The 20,364-nt window shown below is 41.7% G+C and overlaps 1 protein-coding gene across 2 annotated transcripts in view; it reads right to left on the bottom strand.

Annotated features, from left to right (window-relative positions):
- LOC140734470 (fibronectin type-III domain-containing protein 3A-like) overlaps window positions 1–15,868 on the bottom strand; it is a 137,757-nt gene extending 121,889 nt beyond the window's left edge. For both annotated transcript variants that reach the window (XM_073058458.1, XM_073058456.1), the window contains exon 1: window positions 15,647–15,868. The gene's annotated coding sequence lies outside the window, so the exon portion shown is untranslated. The remainder of the gene's footprint in view (window positions 1–15,646) is intronic.
- Window positions 15,869–20,364: the final 4,496 nt, after the last annotated feature.

Consider the following 20,364-nt stretch of genomic DNA (forward strand, 5'->3'; position numbering starts at 1 on the left):
ATGAGGTGTATTTCAGGTACAGGTCACAATTGCATCCACCCTAACCAGTTCCTCTGGCAGCTCATTTCAGGTACTCCGCACCCTTTGTAGAGAAGTACCTCTCAGGTCTCTTAAATCTCTCCCCTGCACAGTCTCTGTACCTTCCAGCTTTGGACACCTCAACCCTGGAGAAAAAAAAACAATGGCTGTCCACCTTCTCTATACCCCTCATGAGTTTATAAACCTGAGGAAACCTCTCATTCTCCTATGCTCCAAAGAATAAAAATCCTTTCCCTATAAACTCAGGCCATCTAGTCCAGGCAAATCCTTGCAGATCTCACCTGTACTCCCTCCAGCTTGATAATGCCTTTCCTATAAAAGGGTGAGCACACCTGTACACAATGTTCCAAGTGCAGGCACACCAACGACTTGCAGAACCGCCGCACAATGTCCATTCTTTTAAAAGGTACGCCACGGTAGCGACATGGCTAGCACAACTCTATTACAGCTCAGGGCATTGGAGTTCAGCCTCGGCATCCTCTGTAAGGAGCTTGTAAGTGTACATGGAATGTGTGCGTTTTCTCCTGGTGCTCCAGTTTTCTCTCATAGTCCAATGACTTACCATTTAGTAGGTCAATTGGTATTTATAAATTGTATCCTGATTCGACTGGGGTTAAATCGGGGTTGTTGGGCTGCACGCTCGAAGGGCTGGAAGAGATAAAAGTAAGAGGAAGCCATTCACTCTCCCCAGGTATGATATACTTGATGCTACAAATCACACGGGTACAGCAAGGTCTGACGTTCTGCAGAAGGAGAACAAGCACAAAGGCAAGAAATAAAAATGCAAGGCCTCAGGGTGGTGACTTCAGATTACACTCAGTGCCATGTGCTAGCAAGGCCAGGAATAGAATGTGTGGCTGAGGAGCTGGTGCAGGGCACAGGGATTTAGGTTCTTGGATTATCTGGATCTCTTCTGGGCCAGAGGAGATCTCTAAAAGAAGGGCAGGTTACATCTGAACTGCAGGGGGACCAACATCCTAGTGGGGAACATTTGCTTTGACCTCCAGGTAGGGTTTAAAACAAAACTGACTGGAGGCCAAGACTCGAGAGAGGAAAGCTAGTGGGAATATGAGGTACATGTGTAGAAACCAAAGAGGGAAGATAGAGCCACTGTTTTAAATTGCATCTACTTCAATGCATGCAGCTTTCCGGGCAAGGTGAGTGAACCAAGGGTATGGATGGACACAAGCAATGGACAATAAGGCCATACAGAAACGTGGCTGAAGACTGGCAGCTCAATGTTCCCAGATATTGATGCTTTAGACATTACAGAGGAACAGGTAAGAGCAGAGAGGTGTTGCCTTTTTGATAAGGATGGTCATAATAGCATTGCCTAGGCAGGATATTCTTCATGGATTATCTAACAAATACTATCAGATAAATTTAAAAATTAGAAAAGGAATGTCACCTTGCAGGGACTTTAGCAGCAAATAACATTATGTTGTAGTTGTACATCAGTGAGACCGCATTTGGAGTACTGTGTACTATATTGGTCATCCTGTTATAGGAAAGTCAGTCAAGCCAGGAACAGTGCAAAAGAGATTTGAGGACGAGGGCCTGAGTTACAAGGAGATATAGACCACATTGGACCTTTATTTCAAGTGCAAGAGAATGAGGGGTGAAAGCAAAGTAGTTTATGAAATCATGAGGGATAGGAATAACTTGTCATAATCTTTCCCCAAAGTTGGTGCGCCCAAACTAGAGGGTACTGATACAAGCTAAGAGGGGAGACTCCAGAGGTAATTTCTTTACAGAGAGGGTAGCGAGTACCTCGAATAAGTTGCCAGAGGTTGTGGTCGAGGCAGGTGCAACTGCAACATTTAAGAGGCATTTGGATGGGTACACCGTGTGGGGGGGGGGGGGGGGGAACGAACGTTTGATAGATTATAGGCAACTGTAACTAGCAGGTAGGATGATGCTGTGGTTGGCATGGACCAGTTAGTCCAAAGGGGCCTGTCTCTGCCTAGTATTATGACTGTGCTAATATTTCTTACAATAACTTTGTCATTCTCGGTTAGACCAGAAGAGGTTTATATTAGAAACCTTCCAATGGTTTGGTGCATATTTTTTTGCCACAATATGTTTATTTGCATTTTGATACCATGAAATACACCTTTTACCTTCCTATACTTTCTTACATTATTCAGAAAATACAGAAGTTGCCGTATTAACACAACAAACAAGACAACACACACAAAAAACTCAAAAAAAGCTACTCCTGTTTCAGCAAGTGGTAATCTATATATAAAAAATGTGTAAAATTTAACAGGTATTTATAAAACAATTCAAAAATCAATTAATAAATAATATACATTTTCTACAAGTTTGGAAGCTGCATTGTCTACAGAAGGTAATACTCTTCTAATCTTCTGTTGAGTCCAAATCCTTGACATAGTTAATGAAGGGTCTCCATATATTCTCAAATATCTGCTGTTTAGACCTTAATATATAGGTTATCCTTTCCAATGAGAGACTTGATAAAATCTGCCTTATCCATTGAGTAGTGCTTGGTCTCTGAGTACTTTTCCATAATTGTGCAATACATCTTTCAGCATGAAGTAAGCTGAGATCTATAAATGCTTGTTCATTTTTACTGTAATTGTGTTTCTCTAGGTACAAACCCAACAGAAAGAGTTTAGGGTCCAGTGAAACTTGTTATGAAATAATTTTCTCGATTATAGCTCGTACCTCTTCCCAGAATGCTCCAGTCTCTACATTGCCACATACAATGAAACAATGTACCTCTAGCTTCTGTACATTTTGTGCACAAGTCTGATATGTTTTTGTTGTATTGGTTTAATTCCACCGGTGTGACATATGTCAACATTAACCATTTGTACTGTATCAATTTAAGGCGAGTGTTTATTGACTTAGTATGAGCATTGGTACAAGCTATTTTCCACTCTTTGTCCGAAATTTTAAGCTGCAAATTTTCCTCCCAAGTTTTTGCATACTTGCTCTTGACAACAATGTGAATAATAAAAAGTGGAATCTAATGTAAATAACCAATTTTACCCAAGTACTAATTTAATGCTACAAACCCACTCCACATATCCAACCCTCTAATTCTAGCATGACATATATTCAGCTGCCTAATCCCCATGTTTCATTAATCCATCTGCCTCTTCTTTACACCGTTCAGAAATGCAGATCTTGACAAACCCTTTGATTACCATTACTTGGCTAAATAGCTTAGAAAACTGATATCATTTTCAAAATCATTGCAGGTTTTCATTGTGCTATGTTCATGGCTAATACAAATTCAGATTCTTTCAGGAACTTATTTAAATTATATCAAGCAAATCACGTTAACTTCATGCTGAAGCAAAGTCTAAACCTAATTTAGGAACTAACACCAAGTTAGAGCTCACAATATAAAACATCTGCACATGTTCATAGACAAAAATGGTTTCCTGCTTCCTGATATGCAAAATGACTCATAGTAAATCTCAATATAAATTCAAGATGAGAAGCTCAAACATGATAGCATATAATTTTATAAATCTGCTTAAGCCATAGAATGACAGTATTTCAGAAAACCCCACAGCTCAAGTACATTTAAATTAATACATCAATAACTCCGAGGATAACACTCTACTACAATGCCCTTCCACCAAAGCTTAGAAAGGATCTTCCACGCCAATATCATCCATTAGATACAACTGTCACAGTGTAGCCTTTCAAGTACAAATAATTTTGTCAGCGATCTCCGCAAATTCTCTACATATAAAACTGAAATGTGGTCACACAAGTACATGAAAATAAGAATTTATAACCAAAATTATTAGATTTAGATAATGCACAATTTTGTCAAGTAGTTAATGGTTTTTAATACTGTAAATCGGTCAATTTAGTTGCTGTTCTATAGTCATGTGCAGGCCTAGTAAAATATATGCTAGAAGTAAACATTATTGATTCATCTCAACTAAATCTGGTCCAGACCACACTGAGCATGCATTTTTGTTGAACAAAAAGTTACTGAATATTAATTGAGAGTAGAAATACCGATCAACTCTCTGCAAAGGTAAAATGTAGACTTATAAATCATCATTCAGACTAAAAATCAATTTCTGCTCTCTCCATCTTCAGGTCTACGAGCAACAACTTTGTAATGGTCTCAAATAACAGACACAGAGAGCCTTATAGCATGGTTTCAAGACCACCTCACCCCAAAGAGACAAGACGTTTTACAGATGCTGGAAATTTTGAGGAATACAAACAAAATTCTGGAGGAACTCAAGAGTCAGCATTATTTACAATGGGGGAGAAAAAGCAGTAACCGTTTCAGGCCAAGACCCTCAACGTCAGCAAAACAATGGAGTTGGCCATCAACTTCAGGAAGCAAGAGCAAGTAAAGAACCCTGCCTGTATCAATGATGCAGAGGTGGAGATATTGAGAACTTCAAATTTTTTAGTGTAAATGTCATCAACTATTTGTCCTGGTTCAGCCACATTGGTCCGTTCTCTTGGCTGTAGCATCAATGTCTCTTCTTCCTCAGAAAGCTATGAGATTCAGCACATCCCGAATGACTCTTACCTAATTTTACAGATGCATTATACAAAGCAACCTCTCCAGATGCACCATAGCTCGATATGGTGACTGCCCAAGACTGCAAGGAATTGCACAGAGCTTCAAGTTGTATCATGCGACCCAGCCTTCCCTCCACTGACTCAGTGTACACATCCTGCTGCCTTGGGAAAGCAGTGAACGTAATTAAATAGGCCTCCCACCTCGGTCATTGCTCTTTTCCCACTGGGCAGGGACTTGAGTCTAGTGGAAAATGCTTTCTCGAACAGCTTCCATCCCAAAGTTATCAGGCTCCTGAACAGATCTCTCACATGCTAAAGAGAAATTCTAATTTCTTAATCTACCTTACTGTGGCCCCTGCTTTTTATTTGATTACCTGTACTGCACTTTAATTGCCACATAATATTCTGCATTACATTCTTACCCTTCCCTAACTCAGTATACCTATACGTGGCATGATCTGTCTGGGTAGCACGGAGAAAGTATTTCCACTGCATCTTGGTGTCAATAATAAACCCATTCTAAATTACAGTCTGAAGTTGCAATTCTTGGTAGAGACAGATTCCTATTCATTTGAAAAAGTCAAATCAAGGTTATTGATTGTGCTACTTAGTCCTTTAAATGCATCACATTTTACTATACCTGTGGCTGGACAGCTTCTCCAATTGATTAAGATACATAACGCAAATTAACATTACATGTAAATGAGATTGGCTTTCTTCACATACACACATTTTCTTAAGGACTTAACTAGTAGTAAATATTTTGGCAAGTTAGGTTCTTTTAATAGATAGTACAGAATGTACATAGTATACAACTGGAATTCGTACTCTTTACAGACGTCTATGAAACAAGAAACCCTGTTTGAATGAATGGTAGAACATCCAAGCTCTGAAGTCCCTCATGAGGAAATCTGCAGATGCTGGAAATTCAAGCAACACAAACAAAATGCTGGTGGAACACAGCAGGCAATAGACAACAGGTGCAGAAGTAGACCATTCGGCCCTTCGAGCCTGCACCGCCATTTTGAGATCATGGCTGATCATCTACTATCAATACCCAGTTCTTGCCTTGTCCCCATATCCTTTGATTCCCCTATCCGTAAGATACCTATCTAGCTCCTTCTTGAAAGCATCCAGAGAATTGGCCTCCACTACCTTCCGAGGCAGTGCATTCCAGACCCCCACAACTCTCTGGGAGAAGTTTTTCCTTAACTCTGTCCTAAATGACCTACCCCTTATTCTCAAACCATGCCCTCTGGTACTGGACTCTCCCAGCATCTGGAACATATTTCCTGCCTCTATCTTGTCCAGTCCCTTAATAATCTTATATGTTTCAATCAGATCCCCTCTCAATCTCCTTAATTCCAGCGTGTACAAGCCCAGTATCTCTAACCTCTCTGCGTAAGACAGTCCAGACATCCCAGGAATTAACCTTGTGAATCTACGCTGCACTTCCTCTACAGCCAGGATGTCCTTCCTTAACCCTGGAGACCAAAACTGTACACAATACTCCAGGTGTGGTCTCACCAGGGCTCTGTACAAATGCAAGAGGATTTCCTTGCTCTTGTACTCAATTCCCTTTGTAATAAAGGCCAACATTCCATTAGCCTTCTTCACTGCCTGCTGCACTTGCTCATTCACCTTCACTGACTGATGAACAAGGACTCCTAGATCTCTTTGTATTTCTTCCTTACCTAACTCTACACCATTCAGATAATAATCTGCCTTCCTGTTCTTACTCCCAAAGTGGATAACCTCACACTTATTCACATTAAATGTCATCTGCCAAGTATCTGCCCACTCACCCAGCCTATCCAAGTCACCCTGAATTCTCCTAACATCCTCATCACGTCACACTGCCACCCAGTTTAGTATCATCAGCAAATTTGCTGATGTTATTCTCAATGCCTTCATCTAAATCGTTGACATAAATTGTAAACAGCTGTGGTCCCAATACCGAGCCCTGTGGCACCCCACTGGTCACCACCTACCATTCCGAGAAACACCCATTCACCGCTACCCTTTGCTTTCTATCAATGTCAATGTCTTCCCCCCGATGCCCTGAGCTTTGATTTTACCCACCAATCTCCTAGGAGGGACCTTATCAAATGCCTTCTGAAAATCGTGGTACATTACATCCACTGGATCTCCCCCGTCTAACTTCCTGGTTACATCCTCGAAAAACTCCAACAGATTAGTCAAGCATGATTTACCCTTGGTAAATCCATGCTGGCTCAGCCCAATCCTATCACTGCTATCTAGATATGCCACTATTTCATCCTTAATAATGGACTCTAGCATCTTCCCCACCACCGATGTCAGGCTGACAGGTCGATAGTTCTCTGTTTTCTCCCTCCCTCCTTTCTTAAAAAGTGGGATAACATTAGCCATTCTCCAATCCTCAGGAACTGATCCTGAATCTAAGGAACATTGGAAAATGATTACCAATGCATCCGCAATTTCCAGGGCCACCTCCTTTAGTACCCTAGGATGCAGACCATCTGGACCTGGGGATTTGTCAGCCTTCAGTCCCATCAGTCTTCTCATCACCGTTTCCTTCCTAATGTCAATCTGTTTCATTTCCTCTGTTACCCTATGTCCTTGGCCCATCCATACATCTGGGAGATTGCTTGTGTCTTCCTTAGTGAAAACAGATCTAAAGTACTCATTAAATTCTTCTGCCATTTCTCTGTTTCCCATAACAATTTCACCCAAGTCATTCTTCAAGGGCCCAACATTGTTCTTAACTATCTTCTTTCTCTTCACATACCTAAAAAAGCTTTTGCTATCTTCCTTTATATTCCTGGCTAGCTTGCATTCGTACCTCATTTCTTCTCCCCGTATTGCCTTCTTAGTTAAGTTCTGTTGTTCCTTAAAAACTTCCTAATCATCTGTCCTCCCACTCACCTTAGCTCTGTCATACTTCCTTTTTTTTTTTAAAAATGCTATGCAAACTCTGACTTCCTTTGTCAACCACTGTGGCCCCTTTCCCCCCTTTGAATCCTTCCTTCTCTGGGGGATGAACTGATTTTGCACCTTGTGCATTATTCCCAAGAATACCTGCCATTGCTGTTCCACTGTCTTTTCTGCTAGGCTATCCGTCCAGTCAACTTTGGGCAGCTCCTCCCTCATGGCTCCATAGTTTCCCCTGTTCAACTGCAACACTGCCACCTCCGAGCTGCCCTTATCCTTCTCAGTTGCAGATAAAAACTTATCATATTATGATCACTACCTCCTAATGGCTCCTTTACTGCAAGATCGCTTATCAAATCCTGTTCATTACAAAACACTAAATCCAGAATAGTCTTGTCCCTGGTCGGCTCTCGTACAAGCTGTTCCAAGAATGCATCCCGTAGGCACTCTACAAACTCCCTATCCTGTGGTCCAGCACCAACCTGATTCTCCCAGTTCACCTGCATGTTGAAATCCCCCATAACTACTGGGACATTACCTTTGCCACATGCCAATGTTAACTCCCTATTCAACTTGCACCCAATATCCATGCTACTGTTTGGTGGTCTGCAGACAACACCCATTTGGGTCCTTTTGCCCTTACTGTTCCTCAGTTCTATCCACACAGGCTCTACTTCTCCTGACCCTATGTCCCCCCTTGCAAAGGACTGAATCTCATTCCTCACCAACAGGGCCACCCCACCCCCTCTGCCCACATTTCTGTCCCTACGATAGCACGTATACCCTTGTACATTCATTTCCCAGGTCCGATCTCCGTGCAGCCATGTCTCCGTTGTCCCAACAACAGGCCAGGCAGCATCTATAGGGAGAAGCACTGTCGACGTTTCAGGCCGAGACCCTTCGTCAGGTCTGAAGTCCCTCCCCCACCACAAGCAAAATCCTTAAGTTAAATCCTTAAGAAAGCATGGAACTCTCATTGGGAATATTATATGGTATTCTGGAACAAAGTTATTCATCCTCAAAATTATATAAAATCTTATTACATAAAGTATTTGATCATCTGATTCTGTACCAGCCATTAAACATTCCATTTTACTATTTGTTCAGTATTTATTATTGGATCCATCATCTCCTCACACTTATTTGCACTGCTCAAGTTGTGAAAGAATTAGTTTTAATTTTTAAATTTGAAGCTGCAAATTTGTCACTCAGATTAAGAAAAAAAATTAGCTTTATTAATAACAAGAACCAGGATATACACACCAACTGGCATGCAAATGAAAATAAGAATATATCCATTATGACATCCAATTTTGTTCTGAGCTATTATATTCTAGAAGTTGAAACACTTCTACTACAACCACTAAACACTATTTCAAAGAAACTCAACAGGACTTCAGATCAACACTAGCCCAACAGGCTATGTAGTCATAGATGAGTTAAAGATATCAGACTTCCAAGTCACCACATAGTTTGACGTTAAAGATCTCCAGTAATGTTTTTCTTTATTCTCTATTCCTAATGTATAAAAATAAAGAGCTATGGTATGTGAATCTTTCCTCAATTTGGTAGTACAATCTCCTTGACTTTTATCTCTGAGCACATTACAATTAATATCATTGAAGGTAGGATGCCTGAAACATGCGAAAGAACCTCCTGAATGTGGGATCCCCAGCAAAGACATCACAAACTTCAAATCACACACACCACTTTGATTTAATAGCACTGTTCCTATTTCATTATTGAGTCAATATTATATGATACCCAAATAACAGCACAGTTGGAATAACCTCACTATATAGACTGGTTCATTTCAGTGCTGTAACTGCTAATAGTTAGTAATTAAATGATATGTCATTTACCAAAAACAGGTGAAGTGATCCAGCCATGGGTGACTGGAGAATTTAAAAGGTAACATTAAATCAAATGAAGAAGCTATACTGTTGCCAGCGATAAAAGCAAGCTTGAGGATTACAAGCATTTTAGAATTCAGCAAAGGAGAACCAATTAGTGAAAGATGGAAGATGGAATACAGTGAAAGACTAGCAAGAGCAAATGTAATTTCCTTACAGCCAATGGCAGGATATTTGCAATGGGAAAGCGGGGAGTAAGCTAATAGAAGATAACTCATACAAAAAAAAACTGATATGGATTTTTACAAAAGAGAATCTGCCAAAAATGAGAGCCATTGAAAATAAAGGAAATGAAGGCTTATAAACACCATGGATCCAAAAGTATGTAGTTCTAAGTCTTGAAAGAGGTGGCCATGTATGGTTGTAATCGCTAGAAAATCAAGAGATCTGGAATGATTCCTGCAGAAAATTAAATGTGACTTTACTAATTAAGAAAGGAAATAAAGATCAGTCACCCAATCAATAGTAGAGAAAATGTTGGAATCTACGATAGAATGATGCAATAATAGAAAACCTCAAAAAGCCAAACAGGACTGAGTAATGTTTGACTAATCTTTTGGAATTCCCAAGGATATGACTGGCAGAATATACAAAGGTAGACTAAAGGATGTGGTGAATTTGGATTTTTCATCAGGTTCCTCATACAACAAAGAGATGGACACATTTCTAGATCATCAGGAAATAGAACCATAGAACATTACAGCACAGAAACAGTCCTTTTGGCCCTTCTTGGCTGTGCCGAACCATTTTTCTGCCTAGTCCCACTGACCTGCACCTGGACCATATCCCTCCATACTCCTCTCATCCATGTACCTGTCCAAGTTTTTCTTAAGTGTTTACCACTTCATCTGGCAGCTCATTCCATACTCCCACCACTCTCTGCGTGAAGAAGCCCCCCTCTAATGTTCCCTTTAAACTTTTCCCCCTTCACCCTTAACCTATGTCCTCTGGCTTTTTCCTCCCCTAGCCTCAGTGGAAAAAGCCTGCTTGCATTCACTCGATCTATACCCATCATAATTTTATATACTTCTATCAAATCTCCCCTCATTCTTCTACGCTACAGGGAATAAAGTCCTAACCTATTCAACCTTTCCTGGTAACTCAGTTTCTCAAGTCCCAAGGAATACAAGATGGCATCGGAAAATATAATAGCTAAGATCTACCTTAGCTCTATTGATGAATAGCAGTGACCAACTAGCCCACTCTCCCTCCTAGTTCTTAAGACTAATTGCCCATTGACCTACCACATCCATACTGGCTTTTTTGTTCACACACACCAAATCTATTAGCCTGGATTTGCACTATATCTTGCCATGCTTTCCCTACTTAAATGCCAGTCTAAATTTCTCCTAAATACATAATTGTTTCCTATTCTACCACCTCTTCTAATAGTGAATTCCAGATATCAAACACGTTATTAAAAAAGATCTTTTAAAATTCCTTTCTTTCACCTTAACTCTATGTGTATGGGTCTTCGAGATCCTACGGTGAGAGGGAAAAAGATTTGGACCATCTATTCCTCTCATAATCTTAAATAATTTTATCAGGTCACTTCTCAACCTCTTGATTCACAAAAAAAGGAGAAATCTTTCAATCCAGGCAGCATTCTGATGAATCTCTTCTGTACTTAATGGATCCTAGGATTTTATCAACTTTTAATGTGTCCAAATCTTTAGTCATTAAGCTGTGCCATAGACTTTGATGTCTGGCACATTACCCACTAATGAATTTCCCTCAGTAATCTGTGATAAAAATCACAATCATTTCCTTACTCACCTTTTAATTATACATTATACTCCTGACCCAATATGGATTAATACATTTTTATTCACAATAAAGTTATCTATTCCTTAAAACTCATCTCTTTGCAGGATTTTTATCCCACATGAAAAAGTTTTTTATCCATTTCCTTGTTTCTACACTACTTTAAATATTAGCCGTTAGACAATCTGTCTACCTGTACCTTAGCCAATTAAAAAAAAAACAATTTTATGAGCTTTAATCCTATGTTTTCACAGGCAGAACATTTTCACAACTCTTCCACAACATTGGAATTAAATTCCAGCTTTTTACTATTTTAGTCAAAGTCTTCAGCAAGGACTGAAAGAAAGAACATCCATAGTCTTTGTTTTGCAGCACACCTGTTCATTTGGGGAAACTCATGGTATGCAAACTATGTTTTCAGTTGAAATCACCATTCAAAAATGTCTATTTTTTTCTACTCTTGTCCAAATGCCTCTGAAATGTGTAAGATTTTACACTGTCTATCCCTCACAAAGTATAGATTTCATGGAGTCTCTTAGACATGTTCCAATAAAGTTTTTTCTACAGTTTTTTTAAAGTTTCATTAAGAGATCCAAATGCAGCTCACCTGACGCAGGACTCTCATTTCAAAAGTTTCAAAGTATATTTATTATCAAAGTATGCACGTAGTATACATCCCTGAGATTAGTCTCTCCACCAATAGCCACAAAACAAAAAACATGGAATCCAGTCAAAGGCAGACATCAACCCTCCCCCCACCTCCAAGTGCAAAAATCAAATCACGCAAATGGCAACAAAAAAAAGTCAGAAGCACAAGAATATAAAACAGAGAAGAAAAAAAAATCAGAGGTGTCAGACCCAACACAAAACACTTTGTCTACTGGGCAGCAGCAATCCGTGTCGGTGCAATGCTCATGCGATCCAGACCAATTACAACAGACATCTCGAGGCACTGGAAAATGTTACCTCTGCATACAATGCAAATCCTCCATTTTCAATGGAAGAATAAGCAAATTGATGATATTGTCCTCTCATAAGCCAATATCCCCAGCACTGAGATCCTGATTATCTTTAGCATTGTACTGGTCACACCAGACATCCAAAGCAGACACTCTATTGTAACTCAGTTATTAACGAGACAGGAAAGAAAAAAAAGTCAACAACCTTCAAAAAATTTTTTGCAGGAATGCAACATCCAGACTGACACCTGGCCATAATTACTCAAAGAGGAGAAGCATCCAGGATGGCACGGAATATCTCCCCATGCACTAGGAACATACAGAAGACCTACAATCCCACTGAAGCTTGGGAATCTCTGGCCTTAGCTATTCAAAACTAGCACAGAGAAAGTTATTCTTGATCCCAAAGGACAATAACTGTCTTAGAAAGTATATTGCTTATTCAAATCAGAATTGGTTTAGATACATACGCTTGTGATAGAAGTGTTAGGAGTTTAAGTGAAATTGATTAAAGAACCTCTTCACAATTGGAGTTCCACTTTGATACCCCAGTGCTTCAAGGTTGCTGTCAAAATAGACACAGCATTTTGTAATACATGTGCCTTGATACTGAATGCTATAATTGTGTTTGTACAGTCAAGTTAAGTTTTAAATTTTTATCTCAAGAACAAGCCTGGGTGAAAGAAATGACAATTCTCAGTTAAGTCCACAAATATTTGAGCTGCGTCAAAATTCCCAATTTGAGCCCCATTTATTTTCTGAAACAAAAGTGATTGAGCAGCTATATTTAATCACTGATTGACACAGCATGGAAACAGCATTATCTAGCCCAAGTCAAACACCCATTTACATTAATCCCATTTCTCTCCATTTAGTTTCACATCAGTTACCTCCCCAACCAACCCAAATCTCCCACGACCCTAAACTAGAAATCTCAACATCAGCCCATGGAATCCACGTTAGCTCTCAAGAGCCTCATTCTGTTTCCTTATGTCCCTGTAAACACCCAGCTTATTTCACATTCTTAGTACAGAGACAGGTCATTAGGGTCCAGATCTTTGATACTGTACCAAATTGCTGTTGAAACACATATTACGATGCAGGAAAAGGGAGAATGGAGCTTCTCTGATAAATTCCTTGCAGTCAGAATGAAGTGGTGAAAGATAGTCATTGCACACAAAAGGATCAAATGATGAAGTCAATTATTTTTGATTAAAGAGGCAGAGACGAAACTGTCAAAGTGAAATAAAAAGCTTGAGAATCCTGTGTGAAATGTTTATACACTGATTTATGACTGACAGATGCCTAATGTGATCCCTGTCTGAGCTGTCAGGTCACATTTAGTTAATTGAACACTGTTCTTCAACTTCAAGCATGTTCTATAAACCTCTGCCTCCACACCTTTAAATCGTGTTCAATGCTTAAAAGTTATGTCACTGAACAAGTTTCTAATTACCACCTCTCCATTGCTTCTTTCTCAGTTCAAGATATGTGATGTGAACTACCTTGGGATCAGTAATCATGTTACTTCATTATTATATTAGTATACAAAGATTTTAGATTTTAACAGCTTGTCCCACAGGTGAACTATCAGACAGCTACTTAAAAAATGTAAAAATCCGTTTGCAGATAAAAGTAGGAAAATGTTTCTTTCAGACATATCTTTTAAAATACCATAATTGAATTAAGTTGTTCTTTAAAGAACTATAGTGATTGTTCTGTTGATTTCAAGACAAATGTGGCCCATGATGACTGTGACAAATATGTGGTACTATCATCAGCATAAATTGAACAAGAATGAAAACATGGTAGTTTATTAAAATAGACAGCAAGTTATCATTGCTTTTAAAAACACAAAAAGATCACTGCTGTCTAAATTAAAATACCAATGACTGATAACGGTAGGATAGTGGATGTTGTAATAAGGACTGTATTAAAACTGTCACAAAGTTTCCCCATGATAGGCTGATTCAGAAGATTGATAAACATGGAAGCGTAGAGACTTGCTAGATTAGATAGAAGATTGGCTTGACCATAGAAGAGAGTGTTTGAGTATCACTCTGACTGGAAGTTTGTGACTAATGCACTGCAAGGACAAATGAAAACTGAGAAGCAACCTGATAGGACAGAGTGTCTTTTTTCCCCAGTATGGAAATACCAAATATAAAAAGGGCATACCTTTAAGGTGAAAGGGGATACAGCTATTTTACCCCACACAGTCATAGAGACAGCACAGAAACAGGCCCTTCAGCCTGTCTAGTTTGTGCCAGACTGTTTTTCTTAGTGGTACCATCAACCTGCCCCTGGACCATAACCCACCATACCCCTCCCAGTACTGTATTTATCCAAGCTTCTCTTAAATGTTATAATCAAACCAGTATCCACCACTTTATCTGATAGCTCTTCCACACCACACCTCCTTAGCTTTCCTTAACTATTTCACCTTTCACCTCTCACCTCTCACCTACAACCTCTAGCTTCAACCAACCGCTGCAGGAAGAGCAAACATGAGGAAATCTGCAGATGCTGGAAATTCAAACAACACACAGAAAATGCAGGTCCTGAGGAAGGGTCTCGGCAGTGCTTCTTCCTATAGATGCTGCCTGGCCTGCTGTGTTCCACCAGCATTTTCTGTGTGTCGCTGCAGGAAGAGCCTGCTTTCATTAATCCTATCTATACACCTCATAATTCTGTATACTTCTATCAAATCTCCCTCAATCTCCTACACTCCAGGGAATAAAGTCCTAACCTACTCACCCATTCTCTACAACTCAGATCATCAAGTCCTGGCACCATCCTTGTAAATTTTCTCTGCACGCTTTCAATCTTAGTGATACATTTCCTTACATAATGAGCGAAAAGTGCCTGGAACATGCTGCCAGGGGAAGTGGTGGAAGTAGATGCCATGGCAATATTCACAAGGCATTCCGATAGGCGGGGTGGGGGGGGGGGGGGTATGCTGATAGGCTCATTTTAATCTGGTATCAAGATCAGTACAAATATCAGGACTCAAAGGGCCTGTTCCATTCCATGTTAAATAGGAATCCAGACGTGGTAGTTACTGCAAGAACAGGAGCAATCTAGAGGAAAATTTGAAGCATACTATGTCCATATAACATGGTTTTATTTGCTATATCAAATTTAAAAGGCTTAAACATCAACAAACTAATCAGAGAACAAAAGCTGTTATCTCAGTGCATTAAACACACATTCTAAACCATAGTTACAATCTTCACAGTAGCTGAACACAAGTATTTTATTTCTTTCAAAGCGATAATAATTACCTTCAGAGACAAGCGACAGAGTTACAGTACAGGGCTCAAACTATCACCGGTTTTTTTTTGTGCATTCACACGGTTCTTTTAAAGGCTTTTTCAAAGACTTTTAACTGCATCCGGAGTGACAAGGATAACAGTAAAGGTTCCTTTACCAAGCTGGGGTAGGGGGTAACTCTGAAGAAAAAGTCATGCCAAAAATAAAACTAACAAGCGACTGGAGTGCCGAGAAGAAGTTTCTCATATAACTTACCTCGCCGATGGGGACGCAAGATACAGCTGCGATTTTAGAGGAAGAATGACGTAAATAACATGAATAAATGCCTCCACGGTACGGCGATCACTTTCACGGCATCCACGACTGCAGGCTGCTTACCGACTCGGTGCAACGGGAGCATTAACTCGCCCGGGAGGCACTGGGACATATAAACCAGTTTAAGTATACGTGGCATTTGCAGCCGGATTCGACGAAGTCCAATCACATGAATGAAGGCCGAAAGATGGGGACGGACTGGGGGGGACGGGTGAGGTAGAGGTGGGGGCGGGAATGGGGCGGAGAAAGGATGAGGGCGATGGTGACGGGGGGGGGGGGGGGTGGGAGAGGGTGGCAGGGAAGAGGGGGAAGCGACCAGAGTCGTGGGGAGATAGGGGGGCGAGAGGCGGGGAGGTGGGCGGGAGGAAGCGGAAGATGGGGCAAACGGAGCGAAGGGTAGGGTAGGGAAGGCGATGGGGGAGAGGGAAAGGTGTGGGGAGGCGGAGGAGGTAAAAGGGGGCAGTTTAGAGAGAGGTAGGGGATGTTAGGGAGGAGAGAGAGATGGGGCAGGAGAAAGGGTGCGAAGGGGAGCAGGGGGTGGGGAGTGAGGGCAAGATGGAGGTGGCAAATGGGGACAGGGAGGTGGGGTAGTAATGGGGAGAAGGGAGGGGGCGGTGTTGAGAGAGAGGTGGGGATGAACGGAGGAGCAGATGGTGGGGAAGATGTAAGAAGGAGATTGGGGAGAGGTTGGTGGGGATGAGCTCTACGAGGGTGTGGAGAGGTTGGGGTTGAGAAGGGAGGGGCAGATGTTGGTGGGGAGCATGTAAGAAGGGGAGAGGGGTTGATGGGGATGGGGTCTATGAGAGTGTGGAGAGATTGAGGGAGAAGGAGGGGGAAGAAGTAGGGACAGAAGAAGGGGTACATGTTGGAGAAGAGGATGTAGGAAGCAGAATTAATGAGGTCTGCAAGGGAGGGGAGATGGGACAAGAGTGTGGAGAAAAAGGTACGGAAATCAGGGATATAATGGAATGGAGCAAAAGATGGGGCAAGGGGGATGGGGAATGCAGAAGACTGGGCAAGGGGCTATTGCAGAGAGATGGTTGAGCAATGATGGGAAGGGGGAGATTGGGGCAGGGACAGTATGGAGATAGAGATTGGGGCTGGTGGGGAGATTGGGGAGGGGTTAAAGAGGTGGAGGGGGAAGATGGGGCAGAGACATGATTGCAGATGGATGAGTGAGAAGGAAGGATGGTGGGGATATAGGGGTGGAGAAAGGGCCAGGAGGTGGAAATCAGGGAAAGGTGGAGTGGGGAAAAGGGAACAGGATAGAGGATGGAGTTAGGGCTAGGGAGATGGAGTGAGGAGGAGATAGGTGAGATGGAGGGAGGGGAGAACAAGGAGAGGAAGATGAGGACAGGGAGAGGTAATGATGGGGTTCAGATGGGGAGGAGGCAGGGATGGAGCCATGGTTAAGGGGAGATGAAGACAGTAATGCAAGGAGGGTATAGATGGAATGGCGAGATGATAGGGGAGAGGAGAAATGGGAGCTGTGATGAAGTGGGGAGGGAGAAATGGGGCAGACGGGTAGAGTGGGAAGATAGGGGGAAAGTTTGAAGTAATACAGTATATTCACCACATACAAACCTGAGATTCATTTTCATTTTCCCACTGACATACTCACTAAACCCACTAACCATAGTAGAATCAATGAAATACCACACCAATAGGGTGAACAACCAGTGTGCAAAAGACAACAGTGCAAATGCAAACGTTTGTAGAAAAAGAAATAATAAATACATAAACAATGAATATTGAGATCATGAGATGAAGAGTCCTTGAAAGTGAGACCCTAGGTTGTGGGAACAGTTCAGTGATGGGGCAAGAGAAGTTGAGTGAAGTTATCCCATTTGGTTCAAGAGCCTGATGACTGAAAGGTAACAACTTCCTGAACCTGGTGGTGTAAGTCCTGAGGCTCCTGTACCTTCTTCCCAATGGCAGCAGCAAGAGTGGTAGTGGTCTCTGATGATGGATGGTGCTTTCCTGAAACAGCGCTCCATATAGATATGCTCAATAGTGGGGAAGGTTTTACCCATGATAGACGGAGCTGTATCCACTACTTTTATAGGATTTTCTGTTCAAGGCCATTGGTGTTTCCATTCCAGGCAGTGATGCAGCCAGTCAATATACTCTCCACACACATCAATAGAAGTTTGTCAAAGTTTTAGTTGTCAGGCCAAATCTTTGCAAACTCCTAAGGAAGTAGAGATGCTGCTGGGTTTTCTTTGGCATTACATGCATGCTGGGCCCAGGACAGGTCCACTGAAATAATAACACTGAGGAATTTAAAGTTGATGACTCTCTCCACCTCTGATATCTTGATGAGGACTGGCTCATGGACCTCTTCTTTCCTACTTCTGAAGTCAATAATCAGCTCCTTGGTCTTGCTGACATTGAGTAAGAGCTTGTTTTTGTGGCAATACTCAGCCAAAATTTCAATCTCCCTCCATGCTGATTTGTCACCACCGTTGATTTGGCCTACAGCAGTGGTATTGTTAGCAAACTAAAGTATGTCATTGAACCTGTGCTTAGCCATACAGTAATAAGTGTAAAGTGAGTGAAGCAAGGACTAAGCACACAGCTTTGTGATGTACCTGTGCTGATGGAAACTGGGGAGGATATGTTGCCAATCTGAAATAACTGAGGTCTGCAAGTAAGGAAATCAAGGATCCAATTACACAAGGAGGTATTGAGGACAAGGTCTAGAAGCTTATTGATTAATATCATGGGGATGATAAGTTCAAAGAACATTTATTATCAATGTCTGTATACATTATACAACCTTGAGATTCATCTCCTAACAGCCACAAAACAAATAAACCCAAAAGAACCCATAAAGAAAAGAACGTTGAATGCCCAAGGTGGAGAGAAATAAAAACAAATAATGCCAACAATAGCCACAAGCAAATAGCATTCTGAACTGGAGCCCACAGACCTTTAGTTCAGCACAGAGCAGAATAGCAAGCTGAACTAGCTATCCCTCATCTTAAGGCCTCAACACCCTGATCTTTCCAATCTGGCCTGATGCCTAATTCATCATTCAAACATTGGGTTCAGTTGCTTCGATATGCTCCAGGGGGCTGGACTCCACCAACGCAGTTCGGTCTGTACCTAACCTTTCCCATTCAGCCTGGCATTTAACTCGTCATTCAGTCATGGGGTTCTTCTGCTTCGGTATGCTCTGAGGACTGGAACCTGCAGCCTCAATTCGCCCTGGACCAAACCTTTCCGATTCAGCTTGTTGTCTACATTGATCGAACCTCAGGTCTTCCTTCCTCTCAGCATCGTGCCTGCTGCCTCACCTTGCATCAGTTCTGCCACACCGAATTGCCTCCAAGTCCAAAGGGAAGTTATAGGCTATCATTTGCAATGATTGTTTACCAGAAAAAGTAATTAATGAAGTATTTAGTTTTTTTCCTTGTTTCATTAGCCAGTTGCCAGAAGTTGCTGAGGTTCACCTGGCCATCTTAAATCAGATTGAATGTTGATCTCTCCTGAAGTTTACATTTTTGCTGTTCAGATGTTCCAGGGCTGAGTGAAGAGCCAATGAAATGGGTGAGATGGCTTTCTAGAGATTGTACCAGGACCTCCTGGTTGCAAGACTAGAATGCCCCTAATCTGGCCCTCAGCAGATTGTGGATCATTTGGTGTTTCTGGCTGGGAAACTCTGCATGATATTGTGGGGACATACTTGTCTATGACTGTTTTTATAAAGTCCACGACAATCATTGCATATTTATTCAGATCCACAGATCAGTCCTTGAACATGGCTTAGTCCAACAACCTGAAGAAATCCCATAGCCACTCCCCAGACTTCTTTGTTGTCAGAATCTCTAAGGCCTTGTTCTTTAGCCTCTGCCTGTATCTAGGTAGGAGAAGGATAGCCAAGTGATCAGATTTCCTGAAATGCTTTCTGGACATGAAATGGTAGGCATTCCTTATGTTAGTATAACAGTAGTCTAGTGTGTTGGGGCTTCTGGAACCACAGGTTATATGCTGATGGTGATTAGGCAAAGATCTCTTTAAACAAGCCTGATTGAAACCCCCAACTATGATATGAATTGCAGTGGCTGGACTGTTTCTTGTTTGGTGACTGGCATCAAACAGTACCTCAGGCACATGATTACAGTCGGCCGCTGATGGTATTTAAGATGGGGATGTAATGGGATGGGGGGCTACAGATTGGAGTATGGAGATGGAATTGGGGGGGGAGATGGATATGGCACAGGAGCAATGGGGAAGGGAAAAGGGATGGAGAGTGGAGAGGGACAGATTGAGAGATGTGCAGATATGGATGGGGAGAGGAAAGATGATGGCAGGGAGAGGTAATTGATTGGAGAGTGAGAAGGGGCAGTGAGAGGGTGTGGAGATGGGCTTGTCAGATGGGGCAAGGAGGGTAGTGATGAGGTGGAGAAATGGGTGAGAGGAGAAGATGGGATGGGAGGAGTGGGGTGGGGTCAGTGAAATGGGGAAGGAGAGGTGAGAGCAGAGTGATGGAAGTGCAGAGATAGGGAAGGGCAGGAAATTGGGTGAGGGGCAGGAGGTAGGTAAGTGATGGTGGGAAAGGGATATTGGGCAGGGAGATAGGGAAGTGGTGAATGGGGGAAATGGGGAGGGGTTGATGGAAAGGACAGCAGATGCTCTCTGGGAGATAGGAGTAG

Source organism: Hemitrygon akajei, chromosome 10, assembly GCF_048418815.1.
Source record: "Hemitrygon akajei chromosome 10, sHemAka1.3, whole genome shotgun sequence".
In the NCBI taxonomy this organism is placed as follows: domain Eukaryota; kingdom Metazoa; phylum Chordata; class Chondrichthyes; order Myliobatiformes; family Dasyatidae; genus Hemitrygon; species Hemitrygon akajei.